Raw genomic sequence first — 26,628 nt, 5'->3', positions numbered from 1 at the left:
CGTTTTAAAATTATTTTGTTAGTGGGAAATACTGGTGAGTGAATCCCAGTTTACTCAAGTTTAAATAAAAAGTCGCATTGAAAAGTATTGAGGGCGCATCTGCAATTACATTTGTTTCCAAGTTATATGAATTACCACCACTCGGTACTGTCATTCCGACTTATGGTCATGTTACTCCTTTACCAGGTGGTAACAAATTTTCTATACAAAACCCCAAATTTACTGACTGCAATTGTATTCTTACAAATACTCAATAACCGTTATTCGCATGGAAAAGTATTCAAGGTTTTGTAAAAACAGTTAACAAAAAGTGGATCAACTCACATTGCTGTTTTAGGGTTTTCAGTAAGGATTTCCTGGGAATAATCTATAAATTACATAAGTGCACGTGTGTTAGTACAATAACCCATTTTAACATTAGTAATACCCTCCCCGAGACGGCATTCCAACGACTACGTCGGGCAGAACCACGACAGCCGTTAAGGAACCCTAGATCAATCAGGCAGCGTATCTAATACGTCTCCAGGGGTTATAATACTTACATCGTAGCAGAACCTCGCTATTTAGGGGGTATAATACCCGACTATAATTCTTCTAATTCAGAAATTGAGATTGAAAGAAAGAAAATGAACGATCAGAACTGAAGGCCCGTTGCCTTCTTATATAGGGCTGAAATCTGGTCCCCAAGCGGCCCGCGTAAAAGTAAGCTAAGGCTTACGCGGCCGATGTCAAACTCGGGTCAACGCGTAGCTTGTCCGGATCACCATCTAGACTTGACACGATGATGACACGTGTCATCACCGGGCTGCGCCACATTTTGGGGCTCTCGCGGCCCGCGTAAGTGTAAGCTTAAGCTTACGCGGCCCGCCTGAACTTAAGAAGTCAAACGGAGTCGGGTTCTAACCTTTATACAGCCCGCGTAAGAGCTTGGGGTGGGTCTACGCGGCCCTCCTCAGCTTAATATTTATTGTTTTGAATTTATTTTAATACTATAACATATTTCGGGCTTGGTTTTCACATACAGGGTGTAGTATAATACATATTGGGACATTTTAAGATATATTAGGGTGTCGGAACTATTATGAGGGTGTTGGTTTTACCGAGGGTTGTTATATCCTCCCCACCTTGTTTTAGAGCTCGTCCTCGAGATCTACTGGAACAAGTGTGGATATTTCCGTTGCATTTCTGATTCAAGTTCCCATGTGTACTCAGGTCCTCTTTTGGAGTCCCATTTCACTTTGACCAGAACTAGTCTTTTATGCTTAAGATTTTTAATTTTCCTGTCTTCAATTTGTAGAGGCCCCTCTACAAATTTTAGTTGTTCATTTACCTCTATATCCTTAAGAGGTACTATTAGTGATTCGTCGGATAAGCATTTCTTGAGATTAGATACATGAAATACATCATGTATCCCTGCCATTTCATCCGGCAGTTGTAGCTGATAGGCTACAGGACCTATTCTTCTAATAATTTCAAAAGGTCCAATATACCTGGGACTTAGCTTTCCTCTTTTGATGAATCTTACCACTCCTTTCCAAGGAGAGACTTTTAACAATACCTTGTCACCTACCTGGAATTCTAACGGCTTACGTCTGTTGTCAGCGTAGCTCTTTTGTCGATCACGTGCTGTTTTCAGTCGTTCCTTGACTTGAATGATCTTATCGGTTGTTTCTTGTACTATCTCAGGTCCAGATAGTTGCTTTTCCCCAATTTCTGCCCAATAGACTGGGGTTCTACACTTTCGTCGATAAAGTGCTTCGAATGGTGCAGCATTGATACTCGTGTGATAACTGTTATAATATGAAAATTCTATTAAAGGTAAGTGATCATCCCAATTACCTCCAAAATCAATTACACAAGCTCTAAGCATGTCCTCTATTGTCTGAATTGTCCTTTCACTTTGCCCGTCCGTTTGAGGATGATAAGCGGTGCTTAGATTTAGCTTGGTTCCCATTGCTTTTTGGAAACTTGTCCAAAAATGAGAGTTTAAACGGCTATCCCTATCAAAAACAATTGATAAAGGTATTCCATGTAATGAAACAATTTCATTTACATACAATTTGGCTAATTGTTCTATGCTAAAAGTTTCCTTCATTGGTAGGAAATATGCTGACTTAGTTAGCCTATCTACAATCACCCAGATTGTATCATTACTTTTTCTTGTTTTGGGTAATTTAGTAACAAAATCCATTGTTATCAATTCCCATTTCCAAACTGGCATTTCTAACTGTTGCAATAATCTTGAGGGTTTTTGGTGTTCAGCTTTAACTTGTGAACAAGTTAAACACTTAGAAACATAAGCTGCTATATCCTTTTTCATTCCTATCCACCAGAAATTTTTCCTTAGATCCTGATACATTTTATCACTTCCTGGATGCATCGTATATTTGGATTTATGGGCTTCTTCTAATATACGGTGACGTAAATTTCCTAATTTAGGTATCCACATTCTCTTTTTATGAAATCTCTAAATTCCATCAGTTCCTTGTTCTAATTCCTTAATTATTCCTTTTAATTTTTCAGTATCTTCCTTGATTACCGATTATTGTGCTTTTCTAATTTGATCATTTAAATCTACTTGTAAATTTAATTTAAGAAAACGTACCCTTTTTGGCTTTTCATGATATTTTCGACTTAAAGCATCTGCCACTACGTTTTCTTTTCCTGCATGATACTGGATATCACAATCATAATCACTAAGCATTTCCATCCAGCGTCTTTGTCTCATATTCAATTCTTTTTGCCCTAAAACATATCTTAAATCTTATGATCTGTGAATATGGTAAACTTACTACCATAAAGATAATGTCTCCAGATCTTAAGGGCAAAAATTATAGCTCCTAATTCCAAATCATGGGTTGAATAATTTTCTTCATGATTCTTAAGTTGTCTAGATGCGTAAGCTATAACCTTTTGACGTTGCATCAACACACATCCGTAACCTAACTTAGAAGCGTCACAATAGATTACAAAGTCTACAGTTCCTTCTGGTAATGCTAATATGGGTGCATGGGTTAATCTTTGCTTAAGAATTCTAAAGGCTTCTTCTTGTTTTGGTCCCCATTCAAACTTAACAGATTTACAGGTTAACTTAGTTAAGGGAATGGTTATTCTAGAAAAATCTCGGATAACCGGCCAATCCTAAGAAACTTCTAACCTCGGTTGGTGACTCAGGGATTTTCCAATTGATAATTGCCTCGATCTTTGCTGGATCCACATGGATTCCTTCATGATTAACTAAATGTCCAAGAAATTGTACCTGTTCTAACCAAAACTCACACTTTGAAAATTTAGCATAAAGCTTTTCCTTTTTTAATAAACTTAAAAGTAAGTGCAAGTGCTTTGCATGCTCTTCCTTACTTTTAGAGTAAATTAGAATATCATCTATGAAGACAATTATGAATTTATCCAAATATGGCTTACATATTCGGTTCATCATGTCCATAAATGCAGCTGGGGCATTGGTTAAACCAAATGGCATGACAGTAAATTCATAATGACCATACCTTGTTCTGAATGCGGTTTTAGGAATATCCTCTTCCTGTACCTTTAATTGATGATATCCTGATCTTAAATCAATTTTAGAGAAAAATCAAGCTCCTTGAAGTTGATCGAACAGATCATCAATCCTCGGTAATGGATACCGATTCTTAATCGTGACTTTGTTCAATTCACGGTAGTCAATGCACATACGCATTGATCCGTCGTTCTTTTTAACAAACAATATCGGCGCTCCCCATGGCGATGAGCTTGGCTGTATGAATCCTTTCTCCAACAATTCGTCCAATTGTTTGTTTAGTTCTTGCATTTCAGCGGGTGCCAAACGGTAAGGTGCTTTGGCAATCGGTACTGTCCCTGGTAACAGGTGGATTCTGAATTCAACTTCCCTGTCTGGCGGCAGTCCTGGCAATTCCTCTGGAAAGACATCTGAAAACTGGGACACTACTGGAATGTCTTTTGGTTCTTTTCCTTTGGTATTAGTGATTATAGAAATCAAATATACTATAGATCCTTTTCTAATATAACTTGCAGTTTTCATCACAGAGATGAACTTAGTGGATCTAGATGGTTTATCTCCTTTAATTGTGATCTTTTCACCCCTTGGTGAATTGACTTGAATTGACTTTTGATCACATAAAATACTGGCTTTATTGGCTATTAACCAATCCATTCCTAACACAACATCGAATCCTGCTAGATTCATTGGGTAAAGGTTTGCAATAAATTTTTGATTAAAAATTTCTATTCTTGCTTCCTTCAAGATTTCAGAAATCCTAAGGGTTTCTCCATTTGCTGTCTTTACTAGACATTCTTGTGGTAGTTTAGTTAATGATTGATTTAGGAGTTTGCAAAACGAAATATTAATAAAACTTTGGTTTACACCAGAGTCAAATAATACTTTAGCAAAAATATCATTAACTAAAAACGTACCAGCTATGACGTCCGGAATCATCTTGGCTTCACCTGCAGTTAGAACGAATGCTCTAGCATTTTTAGTGTTCTTGTTGTTTTTAGATGGAGCCAATTTTGGACAATTTGTCTTGATGTGACCTTTTTCTCCACAGTTGAAGCACAATCCATTTGTTGGTTTCCTTCTGCAAGTTTCCTCCTTATGTCCTGGTATTTTGCAGAAATTGTAGTAAGTAGAGCATCTTCCTGAATACTTCTTTCTACAGGCTTTGCAGTATGGTGCAGAGGTAGAACCTAGATTCCTACGGTTGGAATTTCCAGAACGGAATTCTTGAGTAAGCCTTTGGGATAGGTTTCTTCTCTGGTCTTCTTCTCTAGTTCGCACTAGTTCATCAGTCAAGGTATTGGCTAGTTCTACAGCTTCTTCTATGGTTTGGGGTCTAGCTGCCTTGACTACATGTCTAATCTCCCCAATTAATCCCCAGATGTAACGGGAAATTAATACCGGTTCAAGTGATGCAAGGGTTGGTACTATCCTGGCATATTCAAAGAATGTGGTAGTATACCCCTTACTATCTACCCCTGTCATTCTAAGGTTCAAAAACTTATTTGCTATCTGTTCCTTTTCATTGGGTGGGCAGAACTTCCTTTCTACCATATTTTTGAACTCCTCCCATTCCATGTTATATATCCTATTACTTCCTCTTGACTGGAGGATAGTGTTCCACCATTCTAGAGTTGCATTCATAAATAAATTAGAAGCAAACATTATCCTATCTTCTTCAGCACACTTACTTATTTTTAGAACAGCTTCAGTTTTCTCTATCCAACGTAGAGCTGCAATGGGTCCTTCATTGCCCGAGAATTCTATTGGTTTGCAGGACCAGAATTCTTTGTAAGAACAACCATACGGCATGGTTCTTCTTCTTTTGGGAATGGGCGCTTGAAGTACGAGTCCATTGTTCACGCTATGTTCTGGTTCAGTTGGTCGCTTACTTTTATGCTTACTTTTATTATTCGCTTCTTGCACTGTTTGAATAATAAATGGCATTACTTCTATAATTCCTTGTGCCACTATGTGTTGAACGACACTATTATCCATTTGATTTCCATTGTTGTTTGGATTCTCATTATTCAGATTATCATTATTCGAGTGGTTGTCGTTCTGAATATTATCATTCTGGTTTTCTTGATTCACTTCATTATTCATCTGAATTTTAAACTTTTACCAAATATTAATATCAAAAATAATATTTGAATATAGCTAATCACATGACACGCACTTTTAGTCAAAAGCGTCGAGCATTGCGACTTTTACTCTATTCATATGTTATGCATCTATCACACACCAGTACTGGAATTAAAATTACAATACCGACTGAAATATAAAGCTACAATACTAGTAGTATGCATCCGTATTATATTTTTTTTTCTAACACATACACACATATATTATATTATTATTATTACTACCGTCTCTACCATCACATTCACTGATATGGATTCATCTAAAAATCCATATTGCGTTCGTTGTATTTCTATACAAGACGCTCTCCCACCTGTCGCATTCTCTCACTGCTTTCTAAAATTTCCTCACCGAAGGTCCTAAGTTCTTGTACATTTTCTGCACTCATTGGGGGTGCAGGTTCTAGGACTGGGTTTGGAATCTGGGGTGCGGGTTCCTGGTACGGGGCCTAGTATGGGTAGGGATTCTCTAAGATCTCCCTAATATATGTATCACTAACGTTATAGGGATCTCGAGGATCTAACCCTGGGTAGGCTCCAAAGTTGGGCATTGGCACATTTTCCTGTATCTGGTTTTGTTGCACATAGTCCCTAACATCGTCCCACCAGGGGTCGTAATTGTTTGGATCTAGAGGATTTGGTGCAGGTACCCTAGGTATCTCCTCCGGGTTGTAATCAGGCATTTTTGTTTGGTTTTCAGGGTTTTCTATTTCCATGGGTTGGTTAGGAATTTGTTGTTGTGGTTGGGGTGCTAGCATTTGCTCCAGGTTTGGGTCAGCTGCAGTGGTTGCTAAAATGTGGATATTAGCTATACCCCTATTGAGCATATCCTGGGCATATGCATCAGTTTCTCTTTTAGCTGCGGCTAACACTCGCTGTTCCTGCAACTTTTTCATATGTTTCCTACGCTCGTGTGCTCCCCTACTGAACCATCCCCTCTTTTTCTGAGGAAATAGCTCTTCAAACTGAGCCTTAAACACATAGACTCCTTCTTCTGTATCAGCAGAGTACCCCGAGAGGGCAGGCTGAGAAGAGGAGGTGCCTTCCCTTCTAGGCGAACCAGACAATTGACGATATGCATCAGATGGTTCTTGGTCGCTCATACTATAAACTAACAAATAGTCAGATAACACATAACAATTATGCACATATTTCCGTAATTTATTTCCTAACACTTTGAATTGTCAGCAGAACACTTTTGTGGCTGAATCAGTGGCATAGCTCTGATACCACCTTCTGTCACAGCCCCCGATCCCTAATTCCCGGGAACGGCCGGCCGCGAACCAGTTTTGGTGGTATCACGTTATTGTCTAGTTTGGCAGCGGAAATTTTCATCAGGACCGTAGTTAGGAAATATTTAATCAGAGTAAACCACCATATTTTATAATATTAAATACATGTGTAAAACCCAGGTTTTCAGTATACACACTTTTATAGGAATAAATCCTATTTTATTTAACAAAACATCTATTTTATTCTTAGGTAACTTTATTGCCACTTTTCCAAGCCTTCAGTGCTGTCCAGCTGGCTTCTATTTGGCTTTCACATTTTGTTACCTAATACGCGTTTTAAAAATATTTTGTCAGTGGGAAATACTGGTGAGTGAATCCCAGTTTAAATAAAAAGTTGCATTGAACAATATTGAGGGCGCATCCACAATTACATTTGTTTCCAAGTTATATCAATTACCACCACTCGGTACTGTCGTTCCGACTTATGGTCATGTTACTCCTTTACCAGGTGGTAACAAATTTTGTATACAAAACCCCAAATTTACTTACTGTAATTGTATTTCTTACAAATACTCAATAACCGTTATTCGCATGGAAAAGTATTCAAGGTTTTGTAAAAACAGTTAACAAAAAGTGGATCGACTCACATTGTTGTTTTAGGGTTTTCAGTAAGGATTTCCTGGGAATAATCTATAAATTACACAAGTGCATGTGTGTTAGTACAATAACTCATTTTAACATTAGTAATACCCTCCCCGAGACGGCATTCCAACGACTACGTCGGGCAGAACCACGACAGCCGTTATGGAACCCTAGATCAATCGGGCAGCGTATCTAATACGTCTCCAGGGGTTATAATACTTACATCTTAGCAGAACATCGCTATTTAGGGGGTATAATACCCGACTATAATGCCTCAAATTCAGAAATTGAGATTGAAAGAAAGAAAATGAACGATCGGAACTGAAGGCCCATTGCCTTCTTAAATAGGGCTGAAATCTGGTCCCCAAGCGGCCCGCGTAAAAGTAAGCTAAGGCTTACGCGGCCCGTGTCAAACTTGGGTCAACGCGTAGCTCGTCCGGATCACCATCTAGACTTGACACGATGATGACACGTGTCATCACCGGGCTACGCCACATTTTGGGGCTCTCGCGACCCGCGTAAGTGTAAGCTTAAGCTTACGCGGCCCGTCTGAACTTAAGAAGTCAAACGGAGTCAGGTTCTAACCTTTATAACGCCCGCTTAAGAGCTTGGGGTGGGTCTACGCGGCCCGCCTCAGCCTAATATTTATTGTTTTGAATTTGTTTTAATACTATAACATATTTCGGGCTTGGTTTTCACATACAGGGTGTAATATAATACATATTAGGACATTTTAAGATATATTAGGGTATCGGAACTATTATGAGGGTGTTGGTTTTACCGAGGGTTGTTATAGAAATAGGCTTTGAGGGGTTCGCTGGGCTAAAATAAACTTTATGCTCATTCAGGGACTAAAAGCGTCAAAAAGTGCATAAGTTTGCATTTTCGCGCATAACTTACGTTCTGAATAAATTCGGTCATCCAAAAATTTATGTAATCATTAAAATATTATGTTTTAGTGATTGGCTTGTCAAAAATCCATTCATCGCGCAATTTGGACCATTTTTGCGTCCATTATGACTTCCGTCGTAATTAACCGAACAGAGCAATCGTACGGCCAAACGAACCGTCATCCGGCATATTTTTGAGCATGTTTCATGTTCCCTATACCTTAACATCCTTATAGATCTTAAAAATGGGTTTGACGGGTGTTAGAAGTGCCAAAACACGACTATACGCGCACAGGGACCTGAACTGCCAAAAACTGAAACATTGCTGGTTTGCAGGGTCCTTACGGACCGTATGGGTATGCTTTTGGTCCGTAAGCCATGCCCAGAACAGTAGAAAGTGCTTTACAGCTTGATCCAGCTTTTACCCACTTGTGCACATGGTTTTTGGTAAACTATGAGCTGATTTGTGTGCCCATCAAGGTGCCAAATCAGAATGTGGCAAGTGTATGGCTTAGATCGTGCCCCCTTCTCCAAGAAATGATCTTAACGGTTCTACCATGCCTATATATACCCCCACTCTTTTCATTCATTTCCCACATTTGATCTGAGTTTTTCTCTAAGTGGTTGTGTTTGTACACTTCCTGCCTGAGATTACTTGGAATCAAACCTTGCGGGGACCTTTTGTAAGTATTCTTTCGCTTTTTTCGTTCGTTTTAGCGTAAAAGTCAAACTGCGTTTGACTTTCTACATTGACCAGTTTATGGTCAATGCAAAGTTCGTTTGAACTTCATAACGTGAGCGTAATCACGATGGTTATAGTCCCTAGTGACTATACCTACTGATTACCACGTTAGCTAGGCTCAGTGACGAGTCGTAGTTTCGGCCAAAATGCGTTTTCTCCCGTATTTTGTAACCAAACTACTCTAGGGTATTAAAAACGTTTGTTATAATACCAAACCTGATTTATAACTTTACTAAACATGTCCTCGCATGTTTAGCTCATCGCTTTTAGAATTGTGCTTATTTAGGGTCGTAAAGGTAAGCGATCTGAACAATCGCTTATGCTTTCGAACCCGACCCATTTGGTCGATCATTAGGATCCGACCAAATACTTTAGGTGACCATAGTTGTATAGGGAATAACCTTCCGAGGTTATACCTTATGGTCACGTCGTTTAAGTAGTTGTATGACAAGTAATTTCTATGCCTTAGGAAAATTACCAAAATACCCTTTTTGCGCCAAAATTCAGGGACTAAAAGCGTCAAAAAGTGCATAAGTTTGCATTTTCGCGCATAACTTACGTTCTGAATAAATTCGGTCATCCAAAAATTTATGTAATCATTAAAATATTATGCTTTAGTGATTGGCTTGTCAAAAATCCATTCGTCGCGCAATTTGGACCATTTTTGCGTCCATTACGACTTCCGTCGTAATTAACCGAACAGAGCAATCGTACGACCAAACGAACCGTCATCCGGCATATTTTTGAGCATGTTTCATGTTCCCTATACTTTAACATCCTTATAGAGCTTAAAAATGGGTTTGACGGGTGTTAGAAGTGCCAAAACACGACTATATGCGCACAGGGACCTGAACTGCCAAAAATGAAACATTGCTGGTTTGCAGGGTCCTTACGGACCGTATGGGTATGCTTATGGTCCGTAAGCCATGCCCAGAACAGTAGAAAGTGCTTTACAGCTTGATCCAGCTTTTACCCACTTGTGCACATGGTTTTTGGTAAACTATGATCTGATTTGTGTGCCCATCAAGGTGCCAAATCAGAATGTGGCAAGTGTATGGCTTAGATCGTGCCCCCTTCTCCAAGAAATGATCTTAACGGTTCTACCATGCCTATATATACCCCCACTCTTTTCATTCATTTCCCACATTTGATCTGAGTTTTTCTCTAAGTGGTTGTGTTTGTGCACTTCCTACCTGAGTTACTTGGAATCAAACCTTGCGGGGACCTTTTGTAAGTATTCTTTCGCTTTTTTCGTTCGTTTTAGCGTTAAAGTCAAACTGCGTTTGACTTTCTACATTGACCAGTTTATGGTCAATGCAAAGTTCGTTTGAACTTCATAACGTGAGCGTAATCACGATGGTTATAGTCCCTAGTGACTATACCTACTGATTACCACGTTAGCTAGGCTCAGTGACGAGTCGTAGTTTCGGCCAAAATGCGTTTTCTCCCGTATTTTGTAACCAAACTACTCTAGGGTATTAAAAACGTTTGTTTTAATACCAAACCTGTTTTATAACTTTACTAAACATGTTCTCGCATGTTTAGCTCATCGCTTTTAGAATTGTGCTTATTTAGGGTCGTAAAGGTAAGCGATCTAAACAATCGCTTATGCTTTCGAACCCGACCCATTTGGTCAATCATTAGGATCCGACCAAATACTTTAGGTGACCATAGTTGTATAGGGAATAACCTTCCTAGGTTATACCTTATGGTCACGTCGTTTAAGTAGTTGTATGATAAGTAATTTCTATGTCTTAGGAAAATTACCAAAATACCCTTTTTGCGCCAAAATTCATTTTAAGCCTATGTAACATAATTTTTGACATCTAAACTGATTTAACAACAATATTAAACATGTTAAGGCATATTTTTCTTGTTATAGGGCTAGTTAGGCATTCCGAACGTGTTTTACGCGAACGACGCGTTAAAGTGGCGTAAGCTACCTAATGCCTGGTAGAAACGGAAAATGGAGAATCTGTTAGGATCACTGAAATCTTGCAGGGTGCAAGAATAGAAATTTTGAACCATAATTTTATTGCTAACCTTTATCCAACGAATTTGGCTGGATTTGATGTTGTATTAGGAATGGATTGGTTGGTAGCCAATCATGCTAGTATTCTATGTGATCAAAAGTCAATACAAGTAAGTTCACCAAAGGGTGAAAAGATCACAATTAAAGGAGATAAGCCAACTAGGTCCACAAAATTCATCTCGGTGATGAAAACCACCAATTATGCAAGGAAATGATCACTAGTGTATATGATTTCTATAATCATTAACACTGAAGAAAAAGAATTAAAAGATATTCCCGTAGTATCTAAAATCTTAGATGTTTTTCCAGAAGAGTTACCTGGATTACTGTCACACTCCTAAAATCCACAAGCAGAGTATCACCGCAGGAGGCGTGATATGACCAGGATCAAGCTGCCAATCATGTTGAACAATGTATTAAAGTGAATATAAAACCAACCACAATATAGTTGGTGTCCAAAAGAAATTAACCAAATTCAAGTTATCACCGGAAGCATAAAGTTTAAAACCAAAACATAAGTTTAAAAGTTCAAATGTTTAACATGGAACTCGACAGTCCATTTCCCACAACGACCTCGTCCTCCCGTGCAAGCTCCATGAACGCATCTAACGACCTGCAAGGCATGTAACAATGAGTCAACAACAAAGTTGAGCGAGTTCACAGTTGGGTGTTCGTTTTAAGTTGTTTCAAAAACATAGTCATTCCTTTCCTTTTACCCTGGCTCCCAGCCATGGGGGCTACCCCATGAATATGCCACTAGACCCGTTACCATATCGACTACTGACTGAAGTAATTTGGTGCCCTAGCTTCAATGTCTATCATCATTGACGTGCCCAGATACATTATTCCACGCCCGTCCTCTGCGGCACGGTGTGAGGCTTGTCAAACCTAATAGCGCTATTTAACTAATGACCCGTTCGCCATTGGCCCGACGATTAAGTCGATATAAAAATGAGGGACTTAATGATAGAGTTTTTGGTCTAGCAACAATGTTATCACCCTTCAATAAAGAGGATGTAGTACGTGTTCCAAACTAGGAGATCACGCAGTTTCCGATTAATTCCTTATTACATGTTATCACCCTTCAATAAAGAGGATGTAGTACGTGTTCCAAACCAGGAGATCACGCAGTCTCCGATTAAATCCTTTGCCCATTCCCAACCACCGGGAATCCCATGCCTTGTAGAAAGTGTGAACTCTCCTTGGTTTGCTCGGTTTGTTGAGTTACTTGTTCACAGTTAGTCAGTCAAAGCCTATGGTAATCATGCATGCGTAATCAGTTTGGGTTCGCATTGTACACGTTTAAGTTTATAGTCACGATGTTTATTTAGAACAATAATCACATAGCAGTTACATAATTCAATCAAATCCATAGTTGATGTGTGTGTTTCGTATGCAAATTCATGTTTTCTCAATCATGATTAACATCATAAACAGTCAGGTAGTGAACATTCAAGTTTCATTTAACATCATACACATTATATGGTTTCATTGACATCATACACATCGTATAGTTTCATAAACTAATCCAACTAAGCATCCTTGACAGAAAATCACAAGTGACGAGACAGAAAATCATACACATCCTATATGTTCCGTCAGGGCCAGGTTATGATGAAACTCATATGTTTCATCGAGCTCACTTATGACGAAACACTACTAATTTCGTCGAGGTCCCTTTCGGCGAAACACCACTAAGTTTCGTCGCCCTCATCAGTTGGTGAAACAGTTAGAATTTCCCATGAATTAAGGGAATCTATTTACTCACCCAAACAGTTTCCGTTTATGCATTTATTCGATCAAATCATGAGGTTATTCAATGATTCTTATGAACCCTAATTAACTTCCAACCATAAACAACAAACTATTCTATCATCGAATCATCTATTAAGTTGCACCAGATCATTCACTGGCACTTTTCATCATCAGTTAACTTGGAATCCAACATGTATCATATATCAATCAATTTCAACAATCATTAATGTCAATCAAGATTAACCAACCTCTAAATGATACCCTAAATCAAAAACATAATATAACCGATCGCATACAAAATACCCGAATCTATTCATACACATAACATACTCACCCCAGAGCATATGTACACATTCTTTGTTAATCAAGCACGCACATAAACAAGATCACAAAAGGTTTACTCTAATCAAAATAACATTACTAACCATGTTGTTGTGTGTACAAATGTGTTGCGGCGATCGATCGACGATGCAAGCTTCTAGAGTATAATTGTCGTCGACAGAAAGCAAGGTGAGTAGTTCTAGGGTTTTGCTAACTTTCAACTTACATACGGTTATGCGAATACACGTTCTTATAACCTAGACACCTTTGGGCTTCACATGGGCCAAAAGCCCATTCCGGCGAAACAACCCCACTGGACGAAAGTCCAATGTTTCGTCCTTTGAAGAGAGTGACGAAAGTCACATGTTTCGTCGAAGAGGAATAATGGCGAAAGTCTAAAGTTTCGTCACACAGGGAATGCATGTGATAAGTCTATCTAAGTCTTAACCAAACAATAATACAAAACACCAAGCATACACCAAACATGAACAAGTTACAATACAACGAATTATGAAAACACTATGCAAAACAAGTATCGTGTCCAGTAAGGACCTTGAAAACTCGGTTGTCACATTATCCCCAACTTGAAAGAAATTTCGTCCCGAAATTTAGCACATGGTTACTGAGGAAACTAGTTAGGTTGCGTGGTTTTCCTGGGTTGTCACATCACCCCCCCGTTGGTTTGGAATTTTGTCCCGAAATTCTTCATTAGCTTCAGCCTCAGTAGTGGTTTCACTTTTCTCGAACAACTGGGGATATTTGTGTTTCATTTGATCTTCTCGTTCCCAGGTAAACTTTGGGCCATGACGGCAGTTCCAACAAAGTCGAACAATATGTATCCTGGTGCGTTTGAGAATCTTGACCTCCCGGTCCACGATTTCCACTGGTTCTTCCACAAATCGCAACTGATCGTCGACAGTGAGCTCCTTGAAAGGAACTATGAGGGTCTCATCTGACAGACACTTCTTCAGATTCAACACATGGAATACGTTGTGAACTCCACTGAGTTCTTCGGGTAGGTTCAGTCTATAGGCCACTTTTCCAATCTTCTTAGTGATTTCGAAAGGTCCGACATATCGCGGGTTGAGTTTGCCTCGTTTACCAAAACGAACTACACCTTTCCAAGGTGAGACTTTAAGTAGCACTCGATCCCCAACCGAGAACTCGAGTGGTTTCCAGCGCTTATCAGGATAGCTTTTCTGACAGTCACGAGCTGCCGCCATCCGTTGTCGTATTTGAGCAATCTTCTCTTTTATGTTTACCATGAGTTCTGGGCCAGTGATTTGGCTGTCACCAAACTCTGCCCAACAAAGAGGTGATCGGCACTTCCGTCCGTACAAGGCCTCGAATGGAGCAACCTGGATACTGGTGTGGTAACTATTGTTATACGGAAACTCCACTAAAGGAAGGTGTCGTTCCCAGCCGTTACGAAAGTCGATTACACATGCCCGAAGCATGTCTTTAAGAGTTTGGATGTTGTGTTCAGTCTGCCCATCCGTCTGTGGATGATATGCTGTGCTCATGTCTAGACGTGAACCAAAGGATTTGTGCATCGCTTGCCACAGCTCAGAGGTAAAAAGTGGATCAAGATCCGAGATGATAGAAGTTGGCACGCCGTGCCTCGAAACTACTTCCTTCAAGTAGATGTCTGCTAGAGTAGAGAACTTATCCGTTTCCTTGATAGCCAGAAAGTGTGCAGACTTGGTTAGTCGATCCACTATCACCAAAATGGTATCGTTTCCTCGTTGAGATCTAGGTAAGCTTGTAACGAAATCCATGGAAATTTGCTCCCATTTCCATGTCGGGACTCTGGTTGTTGAAGTAGGCCCGACGGTTTCTTGTATTCAACCTTGACTCTCGCACAAGTCAAGCATTTACTAACATAGGTTTCTATGTTGGCTTTCATACTAGGCCACCAATACGTAGCTTTTAGATCGTGGTACATCTTATTAGAACCAGGATGTACTGAGTAACGAGACTTGTGTGCTTCATCCATCACAAGTTCATGTAGATTACCGTAAAATCGAACCCAGATGCGCCCTGCCACGTAGTAAGCGGCATCTTCCTTTTGTTCTAACCGTTTCTTCGATCCTCGCAGGGACTCACCTCGGATGTTCTCTGCTTTCAATGCTTCAATCTGAGCATCTCGTATCTGAGTAGGAAGAGTAGAGTGGATGGTAAGCTGTAACGCACGTATACGCTTAGGTTTAGTCTCCTTTCGACTGAGGGCGTCTGCCACGACATTAGCTTTGCACGGATGCTACTTGATCGCACACTCATAATCATTAAGGAGTTCGACCCATCGACGCTAATGCATGTTCAACTCCTTCTGATCAAAGATATGCTGGAAACTCCTGTGATCGGTGTAAATGGTGCACTTGGTACCGTACAGGTAATGCCTCCATATCTAGAGTGCAAAAACAACAGCTCCCAGTTCTAGATCGTGTGTAGTGTAGTTCCTTTCATGAACCTTAAGTTGGTGTGATGCATAAGCAATGACTTACTCACGTTGCATCAACACACAACAAAGTCCTTGGATTGACGCGTCACAATAAACCACCAAATCGTCTGTGCCTTCAGGTAACGAGAGAATAGGTGCGCTACAAAGTTTCTTCTTTAATTACTGAAACGCGGATTCCTATGCATCACCCCAACGGTAGGTGACACCCTTCTGAGTTAGTGAAGGGAGAGGTTTCGCAATCTTTGAGAAATCCTCGATAAACCTTCTGTAGTAACCGCCAAACCCAAGAATTGACGGATTTCAGTTGGTGTACTGGGTGCAGGCCAGTTCTTGATCGAGTCAACCTTGGATGGATCAACAGGAATCCCATCCTCGTTTACCACGTGACCTAGGAAATGGACTTCACGAAGCCAAAAGTCGCATTTCGAAAACTTAGCATAAAGCTGTTCTGCTCGAAGAAGTTCCAAAATAAGTCACAGATGATGCTCGTGTTCCTCCTGACTCTTAGAATAGATCAGGATGTCGTTGATAAAAACAATAACGAACTTATCCAAGTAAGGTTTGCACACTCGGTTCATGAGATCCATGAAGACTGCAGGTGCGTTCGTCAATCCGAAAGGCATGACCAGAAACTCGTAGTGCCCGTAACGAATTCTGAATGCTGTCTTGGAGATGTCCTCGTCTCGGACTCTCAGTTGATGATAGCCCGATCTCAGGTTAATCTTTGAGTAGAAGCTCGACCCTTGCAGTTGGTCGAATAGATCATCAATACGCGGGAGAGGATAACGATTCTTCACGGTCACCTTGTTGAGTTCGTGATAGTCAATACACATTCGGAGGTACCGTCTTTCTTCTTTACAACAAGATTGGAGCTCCCCAGGGCGAAGAGCTAGGATGAATGAAACCCTTGTCCAAGAGTTCTTGCAGTTGTGCGGACATTTCTTCTAGTTCTGATGGCGCTAAACGATAAGGTGCACGATCTATTGGTGCTACTACAGGAGCTAGTTCGATTTGAAACTCGACCTGACGATGAGGCGGAAGACCAGGTACTTCTTCAGGAAATACCTGAGGAAAGTCGCGTACAATCGGAATATCTTCTATCTTCTTCTCTTTCGTTGAGGTGTCAGTAACAAGGGCTAGGATAGCTGTGCGGCCCTTTCGTAAGCACTTCTGGTCCTTAAGGAAAGAGATGATGCCCACTACTACACCACTCTTGTCACCATGAATCACGAGAGGTCCTCCACCAGAACGAGGGATGCGGACGATTTTCTCGTTGCAATGGATCTCTGCTCGATGTTGAGATAACCAATCCATCCCAATGACGACGTCGAAGCTACCAAGAACAATTGGAATAAGGTCGATAGAGAAGGTCTGACCAGCTAGAACGAGATTACAACCCTTAACTACGTGTGTGGCCTCAAGACTTTTACCGTTTGCTAGTTCTACAATATGCTTGGAGTTCAAAAGTGTTGGGGTACGCTTAAGCATCTGACTAACTTTTAAGGACACGTAACTAGTATCAACACCCGAATCAAATAGTACCGAAACAAAGAAAACATCAAGTAGGAACTTACCCATCACAACGTTGGGATCATTCCTCGCATCACCCTGACCAATCACGAAAGCACATCCCCTGGCACCATTGTCTTCATCTTTATCCCTGTTATTTCCATTCCCCTGGTTGTTGTTGTTGTTCTGATTTGGGTTCAGCTGGGGGCAGTCTCTTTTGAAGTGGCCTTCAGCACCACATTGAAAACATCCTTTGTTGTTACCCCTCTATTGCTGTTGCTTGTTCTGTGGAGTCTGCTGTTGTTACAGTGGTCGCTGCTTCGCAGGATAGAGGCTCCTGCAATCCTTGGCGGCATGGCCATGTTTGTTACATCTCTGACAGTTACCCTTAGTGCACGGTCCGCTGTGGTGAAAGCCACAACGATTGCATTTGGGGTGATTTCCCTTGTATCCACTCTGACCTTGACTACCTGTGGACTGTTGGCTAGGGCTCTTGTAGTCGTCAGTTCTTCGCTGCTGAGACTGAGACTGAACAGAAGTAGAACCTTTGCTTGAATTTCCATCCCATTTGCGCTTGTTGTCTCTAGGAGCATCTGAAGTAGTGGTAGCACTAATACGCTTAGGCAGCTTGTTCTGCTCAACTGCCTTATCAGTGAGACGGTGGGATAGTCGTATAACTTGCTGGATCGTAGGGATGTTAGCTGAAGTCACCATGCTCTGAATCTCTGGCACCAAACCCTTGAGGTACAGCTTGATACGTTTGACAGGAGGATCTACCATATAGGAAACTAGGCAGCTAGTTCATTTGATCTCTTAGCATACACCTCGATTTCAGACCCCCTCATCTTTAGGTTGTAAAACTCCACCTCTGGCTTGTGAATTTCGTCTCGATGACAATACTCCTCTTTGATCAGATCCTTAAAGTCGTTCCATGGGGTGGCATTAACAGCTGCCAACCCTAGCATTTGAACCTGTGCGTTCCACCAAGTTAACGCACCGCCTTCAAGTGTTCCAGTAGCAAATTTCACCCTACGAGCTACAGGGCATTCACACATCTCATAAATAGATTCTATCTTCTCGAACCAGTGGAGAAGACCTACAGCTCCTTCTGTGCCATTGAAGGTACTGGGTCGGCAATCCATGAAAGTTTTGAACGTACACACAAGAGGCTGAGCAGGTTGACCTCCTGCTTGGGCTGCTGCGAGTGCCTCAACAACTCGTTCATTGATTAGAGCCGTCAGCTGGGATTGAGTCAAGTTGAGGTGTCCACTCATGATCTTCACATTGAAGCAAACATAAGTGAGAAAGGTGTCGCGAAAGTTTGTACGTATGGGATGACAGAAGAGAGTAAGCACACAGGGTTCCAATCAACAGTTGTTACGTAATCTAAGCATACCATGAACAATGCACTATGCAAACTAATAGACAGGCAATATAAACATAAACCATATCACCTATAGTGTTGAGTCATGCACGTGGAGCGAAGCGTCGTTGTGGATCGTTGAGCACTGTACAGGTTATAGTCTGGATTTGTCAAAAAGCTTTTCCCTTTTTAAAACTGAGTTCACTATAACCAATGACTCTGATACCAATCTGTCACACCCCCAAATCCACAAGCGGAGTATCACCATAGGAGGTGTGATATGACCAGGATCAAGCCACCAATCATATTGAACAATGTATTAAAGTGAATATAAAACCAACCACAATATAATTGGTGTCCAAAAGAAATTAACCAAATTCAAGTTATCAGCGGAAGCATAAAGTTTAAAACCAAAACATAAGTTTAAAAGTTCAAATGTTTAACATGCAACTCGATAGTCCATGTCCCACAACGACCTCGTCCTCCCATGCAAGCTCCATGAACGCATCTAACGACCTGCAAGGCATGTTACAATGAGTCAACAACAAAGTTGAGCGAGTTCACAGTTGGGTGTTCGTTTTAAGTTGTTTCAAAAACATAAGTTTCCTTTTAGCTGGCTTACTTGTTGTGGGGGTTACCCATAGTTTAGAAACATAGTCATTACTTTCCTTTTACCCTGGCTCCCAGCCGTGGGGGCTACCCCATGAATATCCCACTAGACCCGTTACCATATCGATTACTGACTAAAGTAAGTTGGTGGCTTACTTGCTGTGGGGGTTACCCATTGTTTAGAAACATAGTCATTCCTTTCCTTTTACCCTGGCTCCCAGCCGTGGGGGCTACCCCATGAATATCCCACTAGACCCGTTACCATATCGATTACTGACTAAAGTAAGTTGGTGCGCTAGCGTCAGTGTCTATCATCATTGACGTGCCCAGATCCATTAGTCCACGCTCGTCCTCTGCGGCACGGTGTGAGGCTTGTCAAACCTAATAGCGCTATTTAACTAATGACCCGTTCGCCTTGGCCCGGAGATTAAGTCGATATAAAAATGAGGGACTTAATGATAGAGTTTTTGGTCTAGCAACAATGTTATCACCCTTTAATAAAGAGGATTTAGTACGTGTTCCAAACCAGGAGATCACGCAGTTTCCGATTAAATCCTTTACCCATTCCCAAACACCGGGAATCCCATGCCTTGTAGAAAGTGTGAACTCACCTTGGTTTACTCGGTTTGTTAAGTTACTTGTTCACAGTTAGTCAGTCAAAGCCTATGGTAATCATGCATACGTAATCAGTTTGGGTTCGCATTGTACACTTTTAAGTTTATAGTCACGATGTGTATTTAGGACAATAATCACATAGCAGTTCTACAATTCAATCAAATCCACAGTTCATGTGCGTGTTTCGTATGCAAATTCATGTTTTCTCAATCATGATTAACATCATAAACAGTCAGGTAGTGAACATTCAAGTTTCATTTAACATCATACACATTATATGGTTCCATTGACATCATACACATCCTATAGTTTCATAAACTAATATGAATAAGCATCCTTGACATAAAATCACAAGTGACGAGACAGAAAATGATACACATTGATGTGCATAAAATGCAACATATAAATTACATCAATTGTGGCATAAAACTAACCCTTTTTTTAGTACTAATGTTGGAAAAAAGTGTGCTTTTGTCTTCCTTTTGTATTTTCAGGATTAAATGAGCTCAAATGAACAAAAGAAGCAAAAATACAGCTAAATCTAACATAAATACAAGAAAAGGAACAAACGTGGCATGCCCGACCTCCCAACAGCATCTTCCCAAAGCAAAACAAGAAGACAGAAGACTGAACACGCCCCATGCTCAGTGAGCACGAGGGCGTGCCCAAGTGTCAGTAGAAAAGACAAAGTGATAGAAGCTTCTACTGCCCACCACAGGGCCATGCTCAGCGGAAACGGGGGCGTGGTTAACTGTTGCAGATGAATTTAATGAAATTGCGAATTGCAATTAATGAAGAGAGAGACTCGGATGGACACGGGGTCGTGCCCAGGCTTATGTTCAACCTATAAATAGGAGTGCTTGGAGCTATTGCAACTCATCCCTTGGCACACCACCTCTCTCACACTTCACCCACCACCATCACAACACCATCATCCAGCACCATCATCCATTGTCAGTCATAGAGTGTGTGAGTCGTCTCGGGTTCCATGATTGATCGTAAGAGTTCTTGACAATCAAAGGCCATGTTTGCCTAAGTCTCTTACATCACTTGCTGAAGACAAGTGTTTAGTGTAATACTTTTTATTTTTAATCTTTTGCACTTTTTAATTGGTTTTGTATTAATGACTTTAATTACTAGTTTCTTATGTTGAAGGTGATTTTTGTTATCGTTTGTCCGTGGTGTCTTGGCATTATTTTACTGTTTATATAAAATAAAAGATTTTCACCATTCATATCTCCACGGTCTATATGGAGGTATGTTGGCTACCTGGTCGGGGGTTAAGGGAACAGTTTGGTCAGAGTCTTGCCATTGTTCAGTGTATAGATCCTGCAAAGGACCTGGGTCAAATTTAGTAGGACCTCCTTCAATACCCAAAGGTATTGGATGGCGGGGGTCCAAACTCTTTGACCCCCTCATAAGTTAAACTACTATTAAAACTTTAACCCGGCTACTTAGGACTGTATCCCTTCTGACTCAGACTACTTAGCCGAGGGTAACGTCACCTTCAAAAGAAGGGCCTACCACATTATGCATTAATAACTTAATTAATTATCTTTCAATAATCCGACCCTTGAGGATTGTATCCTTGCTGACTCAAACTACTGGATTGAGGGTAACGTCACCTTCAAAAGTGGGGCCTACAACAATAACTAAGATAATCTCTTAAACAAGTGCAAAAGTGCGAAAATAATCAAAGGTTACATACCCACGAGTCGGATCCAAGTGATTCATCTTGTCTATCTGTTTTTACTTTTATTTTCTTTTTCACCATTTTAGTTTGTTTTATTTTTCTAGTTTAAAAATCTTTTTCTAACATTTTGATTTGATTAGACGTTGAGGATAAACCGGTACTAAAAGCTCTTGTGTCCTTGGACGATCTCGGTATCTTACTAACACTATACTACATCCATGATGGGTGCACTTGCCCATATTTGTGTTTAGTGTTAGTGAATATCGTGTTCATAAATTTAAAACTTGGCTAAAAAGTGTAAAAAGGGCTTAAAATACATACCTAAAACATATTACACCTAACGCACATCAAGTTTTTGGCGCCGTTGCTGGGGACACAAGGATTTTAAGAAAGTTAGGAATCAGCGGCCTAATCATTTTTTTTCTATTTTATTTTTATTTTCTTTAGGATTTTCTTAAATTTTCAGCTTCTACAGAGCTCAGCACGGGTCGTGCCTGGTTGGACACGGGCCGTGCCCAGGAGTGTCACTGGCAGTTTTTATTTTCCAAGTTATAGAGAGCTGAGCACGGGGCCGTGTCGGTGCAACACGGGGCCGTGTCCAACTTTCCAGTAACAGGGATCCGGAAAACAATAGATGTATCTCCGACCACGGGCCTGTTCACTGAGCACGGGGCCGTGGTGAACTTCCTGACCAACATTCGTTTCTGTTTTTATTGCAGGACTTGGAACCAGACACCACATCTGAACCTTTTACGTAGTGTATGAGCTCTAGTTCTAGTAGAGACATAAAAGAACCTCTAGAAGAACCCAAACGCTTTCTCAGAAAAAGACTTAAAGCTAAAAACCAAGAGAAGGTTACGGGGGACCCACTTCCAATGGCGGACCAACGTACCCTCGTGGATTACCTACGACCCACCGTGGGTAATCTTGGCGCCGCTATCAATGCACCGAATGTTGAAGCTAACAACTTCGAACTTCGGCCACATCTGATACAAATGCTTCAAAACTCCGCAACCTTCCATGGGCTTGCGGACGAGGATCCCCATCTACATATTACTAATTTCTTAGAAATATGTGATACCTTTCAGATCAATGGAGCATCAAATGACGCCATCCGCCTTCGAATGTTTCCATTTTCACTAAAAGACCGAGCAAAAGCTTGGCTCAACGCCCTGCCAGCTGGTTCGGTAAAACCTGGGATGAACTAGCCCAAAAATTTCTATATAAGTATTTCCCTCCCGCTAAAACAGCTAAATTAATCACTGAAATTAATACATATTCACAAGATGATGGGGAATCCTTATATGAAACTTGAGAAAGGTTCAAGGAGATATTGCAAAAGTGTCCTCATCACGGTCTTGCGGTGTAGCAACAAGTATCCACTTTCTACAATGGGTTGTTGCCACACACAAGACAAACACTTGACTCTAGCTCCGGGGGACTTTTAGGTAATCGCAACCCACATGAAATATACAATCAAATTGAGGAAATTGCTCAAACCAATTTTCAGTGGCACACTCCCCGAGGCAATAAATCTATTGCCCGGGCGCCCATAAGGTTGATGAAAGCACTTCTTTACAAGCCCAAATCGAGGCCCTTTCTTCAAAAATCAAAAAGTTATAAATGACAAAAACGGTCTCGGTTATGGCTTGTGAATGGTGTGGTGGGCCACATGAAAATTGGAGTTGTATGAAAGAAACAGATGATCAACCAGATTCGGTAAACTACATTGATAAAAGACCTAGGCCGTCGGGTCCTCCAACGGGTACCTACAACCAAGGATGGCATAACCACCCTAACCTTGGTTGGAGAGAACCCGACAATAGTAGTAACCAACAAAGCCTAAACCAACGAACAAACTTTCAACAACCAAGAAATGAGTCACAAAATTTCCCTCAACAACAAGGTGGACGAGAAAGGCTTGAAGATACTGTATCTCGCCTCATCTCCGACACTGAAAAGAAAAAACTCGGATCGATTTCAACAATTGGAATCGAATTTTAGAAATCAACAAGCTAGTATACAAACCATTGAAAAACAAATAAATCAATTAGCTCAAAATTTCTCCGAGAGACCACAAGGCGCATTACCAAGTAATACCGAAACAAACCCAAAAGCACAAGGCCATCTCATAACGTTAAGAAACCGTACCGTGGGTTCCGAAGAAGCTCCACCGCCGCCAACTGAGGGAAGCACAACACCGCCCCAACAAGAGAAGACTTCTCCTCTAATTCAAGAGCCTACCAAGGCTCCTCCGGTTCATACCCCGGTAGGTTAATTCGTCAAAAGACCAATGAGCAATTCGCAAAATTCGAAAATCTACTAAAACAATTGCATGTTAATATTCCTTTTATCGAAGTCCTAACTCAAATGCCTAACTACTCAAAATTCATGAGGGACTTCCTCACTCATAAAAGGAAAATTGAATCATTGCAATTAGTTAACTTAGGCGAAGAATGTTCCGCCCTCATACTCAATAAACTCCCACAAAAGAAGATTGATCCTAGGAGCTTAACAATTCCTTGCTCGATCGGGGAATCCCCCGTTCGTAATGCACTAGCCGACCTTGGGGCTAGCATTAACCTCATGTCTGCATCATTGTTCAAACGACTCGGCCTTGGAAAAACAACCCCTACCAAGATGAGTATACAACTTGCCGACAGATCCGTCAAATACCCACAAGGTGTCGCTGAAAATCTATTGGTCAAAGTCGACAATTTTGTCTACTCAGCCGACTTTGTCATACTAGATATGGAAGAGGACACCGAAGTCCCCCTCATACTAGGGAGGCCATTTCTAGCCACCGCGCAAGCAGTGGTAGACATGAATGACGGAACACTTACTTTGAAGTTTGGGGATAAGGAAGTGAAGTTTGGAGTTAGGAAGAGAGTAGAGGACGATGACCCGATCAATTACATGAAGGTCATTGATTCGAGTTTGGATGATGCTCTCCGACGGTGCAACATGGGATGCAAAACATCCCGCTCGGAAAATATATGACCTCACCCTGGGTCTAGCCAAGGACCCTTATAAACGTGGCACACCACGGAGGCATTCCGCGGAACTATCCTTACTTTAACTTAGATTAATTTTTAGTTTAGTTTTAATTTGCAGGAATAAAACACACTCGGGATGGTCGAGGATAACAAGGGAAACGAGAAACATCACCCCATGCACGAAAACAGGGCCATCCGACAAAAATTTCTTCATTACAGCAAGTTCAGCACGGGTCGTGTCCGCCCAACACGCCCCCGTGCTGCACAATCTGCAAAAATCGCCCAGTTCAGGTAACTGGACACGGGCCGTATTCACTGAACACGCCCCCGTGTCCAGGCTTCTGTTTCCCTTTACTAAATTTTGTCACTGGCACCTGAACACAGGGCCGTGCTCGGTCAACATGGGGTCGTGTCCAGAGTGCCAGTAACATAAAATTTTGCTTTTAACACCCTTTTACACATTCAATCAAACTAAAAACTTAATTTTGGGACACATTGAGGACAATGTGTAATTTAAGTGTGGGGGGATGCTAAAACTTTGAATCTTGCAAGTCCTAATTAACAAGCCTTACACAAAACTCTATTGGAACCGCTAATCACTCCAAAGTTTTTCAAAAAATTTTCATTTTTTAAAAAAAATTTCATTTTTTTACATGTCTAAGTTTAAGTTGGGAATTTCAAGTTCTAACAAGGTTGTATTTTTAAAAGTTTACAACCGAGAGCGTCGTGATAAAAAGAACCAACATAAGAAAATTATGAAACAGCATGACAAGCTTAGTTAAAATTTGATTATATATACTTGATCACATAAAAACCCATTCCCACAAAAGTGAGTTTTGAGCCTTTATTGAGCATACAAATACATATCTTTACACTAAATGCTCATTTTTCGTTTCTTGTGTGAATAGTCGCTTGGTTCGTACGACTCTAGAACTTGCCACGACAATGCATTCTCGGTCCTTACCAACTTAAACCCGAGTAAGTAAATGATGGAGGCATTAGGACTAAACTTTTTCTTTCTACACCATAATTTAGGTATAAAACCCAGTAAAACTGCTTGTTACATAATTTAGGGATAAAACCCAGTAATTTACAATAATGTGATTTCAATGGAAATCTTTATTTTTAAAAAATGTTTCTTTATTTATTTATACTGAGGCCAATTTTCTAAGCTGGTAGTGCTTCCTGGCACTTTTCTTTGCTCACAACAGATTACCTGAAACATGTTTGAAAAAGGTTTTGTCAGCGGGGAAATACTGAGTGAGTTCATTCGGGTTTTATGAAATGACTCTTAGTTATAAATTACAGCATAAGAGCGATTACAATGGTTCACATCTTATCTTTATCTGGCTTTCTGCCACAATGGTGACAAGTCACAATGGTGACGATGGTCATACCACTATTAGGTCAATGAACTCTAATAGTGACGTTCCTCCCTAGTAGGTCAATGAACCTAACTGGGAGGAATAGTAATGTGCACAATACCCCACTAACCAATAAATCAAGATATCCACGACTTAGTCCCTGTAATTATAACACTTTGAAAATACTTTGAGGTATTGTAAAACAGTTTGATAAAAGAGAATGACTCACATTGCAGATTTAACGAGCAGAGTATAAGCCTTACTGATTTGCCTTTAATTAACCTAATTTCAATAATAATACACACACAAACGGGATTAGTAACTAATACAGCAGTTACGTCAATTCACGAGATCAAACCCTCACATCGATTAACAAGTGCAATACTTAATAATTCAATCGGATTCTCAACGAATAACAGAGCATAGTCCGAATTCGAACAGCACTCAAATATTCAAGTCGAAATCACGATGAATAATCAAAGTACAAGCTCAATTTGAGCAGCACTCGGACAATCGTTGGATAGTTATAATCGATCGGACGTTGAATCGTAATAGCGATCGAGTTATTACCCTGATTGTGGCAGCACTTCGTGAATTAGTGTGTGTTGTGGACTGATTTAACTATAACTCGACGTACACAGAACTTATGAGCGTCGTTTTAACTTCCCAGATCAAGTTCTAATGTCCTCTATTTATACTAATTTTTTGGGACATGCTTACCTACCTGCTTGACATGCCTACCTACCTGC

The 26,628-nt window shown here is 40.6% G+C and overlaps 1 non-coding gene across 1 annotated transcript; it reads right to left on the bottom strand.

Moving 5' to 3' along the window:
- Window positions 1-22,776: 22,776 nt before the first annotated feature.
- On the bottom strand, window positions 22,777-22,878 carry LOC118482348. The gene has a single exon (XR_004868391.1). It is a non-coding gene; the product is annotated as a small nucleolar RNA R71 (small nucleolar RNA).
- Between the last annotated feature and the right edge of the window lie 3,750 nt (window positions 22,879-26,628).

The sequence above is a fragment of the Helianthus annuus genome, chromosome 9 (assembly GCF_002127325.2).
Source record: "Helianthus annuus cultivar XRQ/B chromosome 9, HanXRQr2.0-SUNRISE, whole genome shotgun sequence".
Lineage (NCBI taxonomy): Eukaryota > Viridiplantae > Streptophyta > Magnoliopsida > Asterales > Asteraceae > Helianthus > Helianthus annuus.
The sequence above is the reverse complement of the archived record's forward strand: the minus strand, read 5'-3'. Positions and strand labels throughout refer to the sequence as shown.